At 44.5% G+C, this 12,930-nt stretch overlaps 1 long non-coding RNA gene across 1 annotated transcript in view; it reads right to left on the reverse strand.

The window, feature by feature from the left end:
- Positions 1–2,093: 2,093 nt before the first annotated feature.
- Positions 2,094–12,930, reverse strand: part of LOC127480202 (uncharacterized) — a 136,337-nt gene continuing 125,500 nt past the window's right edge. The window contains exons 2-3 of the long non-coding RNA XR_007907793.1: positions 4,194–4,240; positions 2,094–2,467 (exon numbers count right to left, since the gene is read on the reverse strand). This is a non-coding gene — a long non-coding RNA (uncharacterized LOC127480202). The remainder of the gene's footprint in view (positions 2,468–4,193; positions 4,241–12,930) is intronic.

The following is a 12,930-nucleotide window of genomic DNA, read 5'->3' on the forward strand; positions in this document are numbered from 1 at the left end:
GCCCTTGCTTCAATGAATTTACAAGTCTGAATAGACAAAAGGCAGGAGAAAGGCAAAATTATTCTCCAGGCCCCACCAAAACAGCCAATAAACTTACCCCCACTTCCTGCTGACTTGTGCTCCAGAACGTCAGCTTTCATTAAAAAAAGCAACAACAACAAAAGACATTTCTAGCTCCTGTGGTTGTAAAAAGACTCATGAAGACACACTAAATCAATGCAATCACATTCACCCAGCTATGCAGATGACTATGAGAGGGACACAGCCATTCATCTCTGACAGGGTGCAAATAATTACACATTTCTGCAGGCACAGAAGTGCAGGCACTTCTCCATTTCAGTGCAGTGACTTTTAGTCCCTATGTCCCTTCATCCTGCCTAAAGTGGAGACTTATCCTCCAGTTTTTCCTGCCTCAAATCCACACTAACATGCATGTTTCCATCACCATTGCAGGTAGTCAGTGCCTACAAGTTTTGACTGTCAAAGCTGTTATCCTTCTTACACCCCACAGTAGAAGCACAGCACAGTTAAAAGAGAGGAGGCTGAAGTGAACTGTACTGGAACCAGGACCCAGGAGAAGAGATCAGGGGGAATGTGCAGAGAAGGGAAGAAAAAAACCAAGAAAACCCTCCACCATCCACAGCAATATCTTCTGAAAACACATGTCCATGAAACATCCAGCTTGGGGGACAAAGGGAATTTCATGGAAAGGAAGCAAAGCAGCCTTTGGTACATTCAGAGAATCACTGAATGGTTTGGGTTGGAAGGGATCTTAAAGACCATCCCATTCCAATTCCCTGCCATGGGCAGGGACACCTTCCACTAGCCCAGGTTACTCAGAGCTCTGTCCAACCCGGTCTTGAGCTCTGCCAGGGATGGGGCAGCCACAACCTCTCTGGGTAACCTGTGCCAGGGCCTCCCCACCCTCACAGGGAAGAATTTCTTCCTGATATCCAATCTAAACCTGCCCTCCTTCAACTTAAGGCCATTCCCCCTTTCCAGTCACTCCATACCCTGGTGAATAGGACATTGTTTAGGTTTGTACCACAAAACACATGAAGCACCACCAAGCATCCCAGAACTGTGCCAAAACTTGATCTTCCTGAGTGAAACCAGCAGCATCCCACTCCCTCATCCTTCTTTTCCACTGGGATATTTGCTAGCAAACCTTCCCACCCATATACAACTACTCGTGTTGAAAGCACAGACAGGTCTTCAACCAAACCCAAACCCCAGTCCTGTCTTCTCATCTTGAAAGGACGTGGCCAGTCAAGGTGATGTTGGGAACATGACACACTTGGGAACACACCAGTGCTTTCCCCACCTGCTGGCTCGAGGCAGATCGAGCTCTGCGAACTTCACCTCCCCTGCCAGCAGGAAATAAATCCTGTGGTTTTAGAGTTGGAGAGTGAATCCATATTCAGTTAGGAATTTATGGTGACTTTATGGATCCCACAAATGCTTCACTACCACCATTTTCTGGAAGCTGTACAATTCCTGCAGTTCATTCACTGTGTTCAATTGCCTTTTTTTTTTTCCAGGGAAGCACTTCTAATTGCTTTTTTACAGATAGGGGTTTCTGTAAAGAATAGAACACGCTCATACTGTATAAAATGTTACCACTGCCTTTTCAGCTATATATAGCTTTTATAGCTAGTTTTAATTTCCCCAGAGTATTCATCCCAAAGGGTCAGATCTGTCCCTCCTGTGAGTCAATGAATGCACACCAAAGTGCATTTGACACAATAATCATGGTGCTACAATTCAAGCAAAGTTTCCTCATACAATTTCTACCATCTCACGAGGGCCCTTTCCTCTCAGCTGCAATGAAAGGTACAGCAGTAAGCAAATACCTGTGCAGTCTGCACTGATTTACAGATACCCAGACACTGTAACCAGCCCCTGTGTCCCCATGGCTGTTTGTTTGCTGTCGGGTGGGTATTTTTTGGTTTTAATATTGCATCAGATTGTTCCGCTCTTTCTCTGGGAAACATTTGTACACGATTCTGCAGCGCAAACACTGCAAAGGCAGGATAAATTTTCTCCCTTATATTAGCCCCTCTGGTACCTTTACATTAACCCAGAATGAATCACTGGCCTCCCAGTCATTTCTTGCTCCACACAGTTTGGAGGAATGGTGTAACTCACATTTTTCGGAGAAGGCCTGGTTCCTGCAGGCGGGTGGAATGGCTCACACTTCCCCTGTGCTCACATCCAGACAGCCTCTGGCAGCTCCTCCACCTTTTCTCCCGGCTCTGCATCCGGTGTGCTGGCAAAAAAACTCCACTGCAGCCAGTGCCTCACACACAAGGAGCAGCGAGGTGGCTCCAGTCCTCCCACCAGCGTTGTTTCCACCAAACAGGGGCAGCTTGGAGTGTCAGTTTTCAGTGCCAACTTGGTGTCCCTTTCCCATCAAAACTGCTCATCCTTTTCAGCAAGGAATTGCTCATCCTTTTCATCTGTTGCCCTGTACAAGGAGAGAAACATGTACCCCGTGTGCTCCTCACTGATGGAACACCCAGCTCTTCCAAAACAGACCAAAGACACAGCACACACAGGCTGGGCCAAGCTTTAACAAACTGTCCCTCCACAGCAAACTAATGATAAAATAAAGCCCATAAGTGCCTGTATTAGACTGGGGAAATGTGAGTTGTGTTTCAGACTCAGGTGGGCAAGATTGTCTTCAGCCCAGACAAAACCCAATGCTCAAAGTATCCTTCACAGGGAATATGGGAATACAAAGCACATATCAGTGACCTGAGGATTTAAGTCCTGCTTGGTCTCCTCCTGCCTGGCCAGTAGAAAAGAAAAAACCCAGCTGTGAGTGCAGCAGTGTCTGCTCTTCTCACCAAGAACCTAAAGCAAAAAACCCTGGACAGATGAGACTGAATATTTATTGTCTTCCTCTGCATTACCCCCAGGTAACTGCAGAAACACCAGTGTCACATTGTAAAGTTCAGCATCTCTTCTGGGTCCTGTGAATGTCACACTCAACCCCAACAAATACTGTCCAAGTGCCTCTTTTCCTTGCTAAGGGAACAGTAGCAGCAACACAGAGACACTAAAGGACCCAGAAAGCTGGAGGGTGTCTAATAGGTGTGTGCCCTTGTGTACCAGAACACAACTGAAAGGAAATTCAAGTCACTATTTAAGGAGCAATGAAAACAGCAAAAAGGAACAAATTCATTTAAACAAAATAACAGGGCCTGGGAGAGAAAATACAATTTTTTTCCGTCTTCCTGGGCAGGAGTCACCTTATTTCATTGGCCTTACTCACTCCACTCTCATAAACGTTGTTATCCCCACTTAACTCATGAGAAACTGGGGCATAATAGAAGTAAGTTGTTTTTTGAAAGGCCATGCAAGGTTTGTATGGCAGAGCAAGAATAAAATATTTATGGTGTTAAACGCCCAGGCCTTTTTTCCTTCAGGCACTGGCGGGCTGAGGTATTGACTCGTACAGCAAATCAGTCCTGACAACTCCAGTAAATCTGTCTCACGCCAAGGGTAGCAGGATCAGCCCACTACAAAACATGACATAAATCTGTCCCTTACAGTCTGAGGAGAAGGTGTGGATTTGGGTATTAAAACCATTGAAATCTCCCATTACAAACTCCCAGATCTCGTGAAACACATCTGCTCCTTTCAGGGCCCGACTTTCCAATCGCTGAGGTCCACGAGAAGCTTGATTTGGGTTAATATATTTGGAATATACAAGACTGAGATTCAAGAAAAGCAGTTTTGGTCCACAGCTTTGACATGAATCTTATGTTGCTTTTGGCCAAGTGAGCCCCTGTGTCTGCCAGGTTGGAATTGCTGCTGTCTTGTCTCCTTAGCTCCTAAACTCTTCATGGAGAGGGTCATCTCTACAGGAATACATAGACACTGGAGCTCTAGCCCTGAACAGGAGGATCTGGAAATCAGTTCATTTAAAATACAGCTTAAAATGCCATCAGATACATTCTGATTTCCTGCAGAATTGCAGCGTTAGCTAAGGTTTGGTTTGGGTTTTTTTTCTTTTGGGTGAAAATTCTGGCTGGAATCTCATGGAAAATGCCTGAGGGCTCCCCACGATGGGGAATCTGCACAAACTGAAAAAACACCATCATTCAGTCCACACTGGTGCCACGGCCTCCCCCCCACCCTCAAGCCACCTTGTTGGTGCCTGCCCAGCTCTCCCCAAACCCTCTCACCTGAACAATTCACCCACAGCAACGAGCAGCACCTTCACAGGGGGGTCCTGGGGAAGAAAAAAAAGCACATTTAAAATGAATGTGTTGCTAATAATGTAAACTGCATTAAAGAGCCCATGTGAGCCCTCCACTGGTAACACACACTGCACACATTTGTCAACCCAGCACAAATCCATTTGAATAGATTTCTTGTGGCCTTTTATTTATGAGGGGAAAATATCCCCCAGTCTCTGGGCTGATGAGAGCCCACACTTTCCCTTCTAATCTTAACTGCCTATTATTAGCAGCCCCATTTATAGGATGCCCCTCTGCCTTATGTATCCCAAGTACCCCAGTTTTCCACTCTGCATGGGTATGAGCAGGGGAAGACACAGAGCACTCAATTAGTGGCATTTCAATGTGCCTTTTGCAGCACACTCCTACACCTGGGATAATCTAATTACACAGGGCAAAAACCTCACACAACCATATATTTTCCTTAGACCCTGCTGCCACCAGCTACTTTTACTCCTCATTGAAACAGAGTCCCCCTCTTTTTTTTTTCTTTTTATTTCCTCCTTTTTCTTTTTTTTTTTTTTCCACATCGTTAAAAATTTATTATTTAGACTGATGATGACATCATCTGGAAAGGGACCCAGGCTGTGGTCAGCAGGGCCTTTTTCTGCATTACAGAGAAGTAGTTTCTCCTCTCTCCCTTGCAGATCATTAATTTTTAAAACAGAGCTTTGCTTTAAATATATTCAGCTCATTTTGCTTTCAGCTGATGAGTCAGAGGAGCTGTCTTTCAACCAGGTCAGGTGCCCCCTGTGCCATGTTTCCTGCCCAAACCAGCACGCACAGCCCCTGATGGAGCTCTGGTTCCAGGGCTCTGCAAGGAACAGGAGGGAATTTCAGTGTAAATAAACAAATAATTGTATTTACAGGTTGCCCAGCTTTGCTCTGCTAGTGTAAATAAACAAATAATTGTATTTACAGGCTGCTCAGCTTTGCTCTGCTGTGCATCCTGAAATGGCTTGGAGAACACAGGCCTGGCCCTGCAGGTGCTCCTCAGGGGTGGGATCTCATCAGCTTTGCCTGCAGGTATATTGTTTAAGGGAAGACTCTGTAATATGGTTCTTCCACGAGGAATGTGAACAGGTTCAGCCCAGTAAGGGCTTGAGTTTTTCAGGGGACTGTCCCATGAATGCTGGCACTGCTCTTTTCAGCGCTGTGGTTTCCTCTCCCCTGCAGACACCAGGGCAGGGCTGTGCATTAGCTGCAGGATGACACCAGGGATTGACAAAGCAAAGGCTGACTGTGGGATGCACTGCTTGCATCCTACACCTCATCCCTTTCAATGTGTGTGTGAGCACCCCAGGTCTGCAGGTTGGCTGAGAGCAGAGCCAGCCCTTGAGGCAGCACCCAGAACCCTCCAAGAGATATTATATCAGTCCCAGACACCTCATAGCAGGACCCAGGACAGAGCAATGGGAGCCTGGCAATGGAGAAGCTGCAGAGAGAGGCTGGACTTGATCTTGAAGGTCTTGTCCAACCTAAATGATCCTGTGATTCTGTGCACTGTATGTCTGTAGTGTCCTTGTTGGCAGGGAAACACCTCTGTCCCTGCAAAATCCATCGTCCAGACCTCACCTTGGCAGGAGCAGGAGCTCTGGGGAGCACAACTTCATCCATCCACCTAAACTTTAATCCTACCCTAAGTCTGCAGGTACTGGTTTCTCATTGTATTATCTTGGAGGAACCACATTTTTCCTCAGCTGCAGGTATTTCTTCACCCCTTACACAGGCAAATCCTTGCAAGCACTTCTCTGTTTAAGGCAGCATTTTGCAAGTCCCTTCAGATAAAATAGATTTTATTGCCCCCATGCACATCTAGGTATTCACAGAAGCACATGGAATCAGGATGGATGTGCAGCTGTCTTGGAAACACTTTAACATGACATAGCAATTTAGGAGGAAGGGACAAGGCAAATCTTATCTGAATGAGGATGTAGGACACACCTAGAGAACGGGGGTGTAAACACCACTTACTTTTAGATACCTATCTTAACCTACATTGTGAGACTAATCTCTTTAGACTTCTTACATACTTAGTGAACAGAAAAAAACATACTTCCAAAAGGGAAGTAAGAAAAGAAGCTTAATTTAGATGCACTCTGCTCTCATTTACTCAATGGAGAAAGAAAGTGATGGAGAGATTCTCCTAAATAAGGTGTTATAAATAGCTGCAATCAACACATGGAAGACACTCACTCCAATATGTGTCTGACCAGGGCAAAGTGTGGCTCATCCAGCACAGTGAAAGCTGCCACAAGTTCTTTAATGACCACAAGTGGCTTCAGCTTTGGTTTTAGGTTTACTCCAAGCACAACACCAGTCCTCAAACTGTGCTGGGGCACGAGTTCAGGACAGGTCCATGAAGAACAGTGCTCCCCATTCAATCATGTCCAGCTATTGCTTTCTTTAATGCCTTGTTTTTCACTGAATTTTCCACATCCTAGAATAGGCCCATCCCTTACCTTATGAGCACTCAGAAGCTGCTGAAACCCTAGTGTGGAATGCATGGATTCAGGTTTAAGAAAAAGAATTTGATTGTCTTTTATTATGTTGTTATTTTCCATAACTCTCCAGTAGATAGGGAGGGTTGTCAGAGTACATACATAGAAACCAGTGTCACACATTGCTTCTGAAAAGAAATTTTAAAGGTCAGAAGTATGAACTGGCTGTTACATGGACATGTGTTGTAATATTTTCTTGGACTCGGTGATCCAGTAACACAGTTCAACAAAATCTGTCAGAACAATCCACAATGCCTTGCTCACTCTCCAAATCCTGCTTTCCCCTCCAGCTCCTCAACCTGACTCCTTGCAGGTCCTCAGCTCCCTCTGAGCTTCCAAGGGATGATCTACAGAGCACACAACAATCCTTCCTTTTTGGATGAAACAAACAAAACAGCTGGGAGATGGAGATGAAACAAAGAGGCAGTGCAGTCAAATACTTTTCACTGCACTTAGAGTTGTAACTACAAGAAGTGTTCTCCAAACACAGTTTCTCCAGGGAATGGCAAGGACAGAGAAGGGAGGGTAAAATGCTCTGTGGTTACACATGGAAACCAGCAGCTTATCAGACAATCTTGAGGAGAAGGCAGGAAAAATAATATCTCTCTATTTCAAACTAGAGCAGTGCAGTCCTTTCAAAACTCAGCACTTTATCTGCACCTCCTGGCTCTAATTCTCCTGTTCACTTTTCAAACCCTGAGTCCCCCTTCCCTAGTCATCCTGCTATCCTCCACAGAAGACCTTTGCCACCTCTACCATCTCTACTGTGCCCTTGCCAAGGGCCTGCTGTTCAAAACCTCTCAGCCCCACAGTGCAGGAACCTTCCCATCATCTGCCCCAAGTCCATGAATTGGGTCCTAATTGTGCTGCTGGAGGAGAGAGGGAGGTTTTATATGCAGCAAAGAGAAGTTAAAATGAATTAGATTATGGGCATATTAATTCAGGGCACCCACCCAATCCTTTCATTAGCTTGATTCTCCTGCTGCTGTAGCAATCTATAAATGTTACAAGCTTTAAATGCTCTATGTACTTTAAGCTTTATGGGAGCCTACTACTATTAACAGTTACACAAGTTGGGAGGAAAGGGAGACGCTATCCAGGGTTATATACGAGCCTGTCAAGGCCATGAATGTACAACCTTATGCTAAACATTCCCAGAACTCGGGATGAGACTTCCAGATACTTCATCTCAAACGGCTCCCAAGGTGACACCTAAGGCAGCATTTCCAAGAGTGCTCAGGTCCCACCAGCCTTCCACCGTTTTGGCCACTCCTTGCCTCAGAAGAAGACATTCCATGAGTGTGACCAGGTCTGAAACACTGAGCAATTCAGCCCAACTCTTCCCCCTGCAGCCCAGACAACCACAGAGGCGTGTGGTTTGCAAGGGAGCTCCTTGAACTTCTGAACTCCGCTTTTTTTCTCTTGGGGAGGGAATTAAGTGGACTTAGTCACACAGAGCTTCACTCGGGGGGCTTTGAAGATGAGGAGCTGGCAGTGATAACACTCTGTGTGTATGTGTGGGGAGGCATTTTTTCCTCTTAGTCCCGAATACCACGTTCAGCTTCTCAATGAGAAATAAAACAGGGATGAGGGCAGCAGCCTTCCCATGGTGATGAAATCACTCCTTCCTAATCACCATTGGAGCCTCCGCAGCAGGAGACCATCAGGTCACAACCTAATACCTTTTCCACTCATAAATTTCTAGATATCTCTAGTAATGGGATATCTCAGTTTATTGGAGCTGGGCTTGTTTTCTGTTAGTTTTTTTCTCAGAATAATCCTGTGGAAAAACAGCTCCTTCACAGGCAGCACCGTGAATTTTGGGAGCTTTACCTCAGACTGACCATAAATTCCATGTTTACACCTATAGCCAGACGGTAAAAAAGTAAGTACAGTACAGTACAGTTTAAAAGTCAAATCTCCATTAAGTTTTATATAACTGCAGATGAAATAAAGTACCTCAGCATCCAGCCTATGCTGGGCTTGCTTTCCAGGAACACAACTGTGCTGCCCTGGTACCTTCCATCAAGAAATCAGGACAAAAACTAACAAATAATAGTTTCAGTCCCATTTTAGAAAGGAAGAGTATTTCTCCAAGCCAGTGTTTTCTCTCATTACCAGCAGCTGCATTACCTTCAGGTGCCCATTCTCACCCTTCCACCTCAGCAACAGAAAGTCTCAAAACACCAGTTTCAGAATAGGATACGTTTCGTAACGAAAACACACGACAGCAACAGGGGAAAAAAACACAGAAGCACTTGCTCACAGTAATAACTATTTTCCTTTCCTCTTAAAGCAACACAATGAAGCAATTACTGTACTCTGGGCTTCCAGGGGCTGCTGCAGCCAAAGCAATTGGCTGGGCGGCTCGGAGGGGGCTGGAGCCGTGGCACAAGGAAAAGAAACAACTCCTACCAGATATGATTCACTAACAACAAAAACATCCCCATGGTACCTCTTACTTTTTCATAGGGTGAGGACAGGTTTTCCACCAGCAGCAGGGTTTTTCGGAGGAGAGGAATTTTTCTGTAATGGGAGTGATGACGTAGGTGTCGGTATGAAAATAGGGAGGACCTCAAAGGTTACGGTTAAGCTGGGAGTCTCCTTGTACCTGAGCCACTGCGGGTTCTCAGAAAACTCCTTGTGGTCTCAGGAGGATTTACTGTATGGGAAACCCTTTAATTTCCTTGAGCAAGGCATTCATGGGGTAATTATCTCCCTGGAATTACGGAGAAGGTAACGGAGAATAGAGGAATAAACACGGAATGGTCCTCACTGGGGAGTCACCGCGTCTCGCACAAACACGTCTATTGCTGGACACACAGAGCAGGGAACCAACCCATTAGACCAAGGAACATCATATAAATTAGAAATAGATTAAAGAACATCATGTAAATGTATTCTGTCTCCAGGCAACAAATTAAGTGACTCATCAGACCCACTTTATACGTATATATTCTAAAACATGTCTTCCGTTCCGATGGCCTTTGGCACACAGCTCTGCTATGAGTGTGCCTCTAAATCTGTATTTGTTTTAAAAGTATTAAAGGCAGAATTGGCAGCAACTTCTACATTTAGCTTGCTTGGCACTTTCTTTTACAAAAGGTTCTTTAAGTCTTTTTCTGGAAAGCTACAAAAATTATGAGACACCCGCTATAAAATTCAATTGAAGGACAGGCAGGTGGGAGAGAAATACTATTACCATTTTTCTCCATGTCAGCAGGCACTAATAGTTCTATGTTTTATATTATAACACATGAGCTTTCGTAATTGTCTCACAGAGATGAAAGCCTGATGAGGCAGAGCTGAGGCTGGGGCTGTCTGAGGTTTCTGCCTGTCATCCTGTGAAAGTTTTCTTAATATCCAGGTTGTTGTATCTCAGCAGGGAGTCTGATGCTGCAAAACTGAATGCAGTTAAAGGCTGTGTTGGCCTGACAAATGATTCAATTACTGTATAATATATTACAAGCAGTATTTCAATATGAGGTTACATTATTTTGCAACTTTGACTCACATGTGCTACTCACAGGTCCCGGTGAGTTCAACCAGACATGTGAGTGGTTGGTGTGTCTCAGAGCCAGACTTCTTTTAACCATCAAGCAGTGGGAAGGATTCCTTTGAACAGCTAAGCAGATGATTTCTTCTACCCCACAGCCGTGCCAACACTGCAAGTGGAATGGACACTTTATAACCAAAATGTGCTTTGGAGGAATAAACTAAGAGAAGAGTGAAACTAAGACACAAAGTGTTACTATTGCCTGACTTTTTTTTTTTTCAATAGACAACAGAACAATGTCAAGAAGCATAATCACTAATTTAACTGCCCTTTCAAAGTAATGAATTAATCAAAGTGAGTAGATTTAGATGGGATATTAGAAAAAAAATCTTTCCCTGTGAGGGAGGTTAGGCTGCCCAGAGAAGGTGTAGCTGCCCCTGGATCCCTGGAAGTGTCCAAGGCCAGGCTGGACAGGGCTTGGAGCAACCTGGGCTAGTGGAAGGTGTCCCTGCCCATGGCAGGGGGTGGAACTGGATGATCTTTAAGGTCCCTTCCAACCCTCCAGGATTCTCTGAATCTGCCATGGGATAAAGGTCTATTAAGATCAGATTTCTAGTACTGGGTCAAATCAGACCTAGATAGAAAAATTCATGTAAGAGGAACCCATGACATTGGCAGAGATAGGACGAAATGGCAGGAAAATGCATAAAACTGCTATAATAACATAGCTTATATAGACTGTTATCTTATAAAAATATAAGGAAAGATAGTAAAGTACACTAACATACAACATTTCAAACTAAAAAATGCCATTGCATGCCAACATTTTCCATTCCATCTGACACTGTTCACAAACTTTGTATACTGAGAAGCAGGAAAGAGAGAAAATGGGAGAACACTTTCTTACTTTTTCTTTTCTCCAAATCTCATCATTTTGATGGTATTTAGAAGAATGAGAAATTTCTATCACCTCAGTTCATCAATTAAAAAGAGTCAGTGTGGCCTAAACTTGACATTTTTCATCTGTGGATATTCCACCCTGAAACAGATGTGAAAGCCCTAAAATATTCTCATGCAAAGGGCTACATATGTATTTTATAGACTTAATAAAGCAAATAGGACCTTGACTGAGCAGCCAGAATCACACCTGCCTGTCACAAGCACATAAGAGCACATCACCTGCCAGTGTCAAATTAAAGTGAAATAATACACAGCACTGTCTTAAAAGATCTGCTGATTCATTAATGCTTCTGCTTTCCCTTCAGTACAAAATATCTGGTTTTGTCTCAAATAAACACATGGAAATAAAGCCACCCTTAATGTCAATAAATTAGGTTTTGTGTACTTCATTCTCATGCCAATGGGAAAGATGTTGTAAGAGAAGTAGTCTGAGGATGGTCAAAGAGAATTGCAATTAATCTGCCAGAAAGAGTTATGGTAAATATTATTATTATGATTATTAATGATTTGTAGAGCGCTGTAAATCTCCATGGCAGTAATTATGATGCTTTGTATATATAAATTTGGCATTCTGAGTATACAAGCACTTGGGCTTGAACTCTTCCTCGATCATTAGGAAATCAGAGGTCAGATCATCGGTCACTTGAAAAGTAATTTCCTGCAGATTTTCAGGCCATTCAGAGATTTATCCTCGCTGTAAAAAGGTACTAATGATTTCTCCCCAGGCAAACAAGCTTCCACAGGGTCTGTCCTTCACAGCCTTTTCAGTGCAGCCACCCAGGGCTGCAGAGGACACGGTGAGTCTGGAACCTCTTTGTGCCATCCACAAGGAAAAACAGGGTGGGTACAGCCTACCAGGGATGAGGAGGTGGCAGGATGAGGGCCCATTTCTACATATTTTGGTAGAGTTTCCAAAGATAAACTCAATCTATGGAAAACATTAATCTCTGGGGCCTCCTCTAGGCTGTGTGTCACTTAATGTGTTGAGAGAAGCAGTGGGATTGCAATGATTTCTCATTCTCATGCTAATCCTCCAGGCAAGGAAATTCTCCATGAGAGGGGTCTGCTTCTCCCCAGCTCCATTCCTCAAGGTTTAGAGTCAGATGTCTGGAAATGCCCAGTTCCAGGTAGGGGATTCCCACAAACCATGACTTGTTGTTAAAAGAGGTTGCCCAGAGAAGATGAGGATGCTCCATCCCTGGAAGTGTTCAAAGTCAGGCTGGACATGGTTTGGAGTAACCAGGTCTAGTGGGAAGGGGGTGGAATGAGATCATCATTCAGGTCCCTTCCAAACCATTCTATGAAAGAAGCAGCTTCCTATCTCCCCTTGCAGGGAATCAATAACCTTTCTGCTGGCAGTGGTTCAGCTGCACTTGGTGCTCTGCCCTCTTTTTCAGTAGATTCCTCCTCTGATGATAAACAAAAAGGACATTACAACTCAATTCCATCGCAGATTAAACCTGAGCACCCTCTGCTCAGCTAAATCAGCACTTTCTGCAGTCTGAATGCCAGCCAGAAATAATTCACCTATTCCCTCTCTTCCACCTTTCATCCCAGCCGGGAGCGCTGCTCCCCCGCACTTCTGGGAGCACCCACGGGACGTGCAGGGGGAACACACTGTTTGCAAACACACATCAGAGCACAGCTTCTGTCAAGGAATGTTCACTCAGAGGTTCAACCCTTGGCAGCAAAACCAGGCAATAACTCTGATGTATCTCACTGCTCA

Source organism: Manacus candei, unplaced genomic scaffold, assembly GCF_025592945.1.
Source record: "Manacus candei isolate 608988 ecotype Guabito, Panama unplaced genomic scaffold, ASM2559294v1 h1tg000071l, whole genome shotgun sequence".
NCBI lineage: Eukaryota > Metazoa > Chordata > Aves > Passeriformes > Pipridae > Manacus > Manacus candei.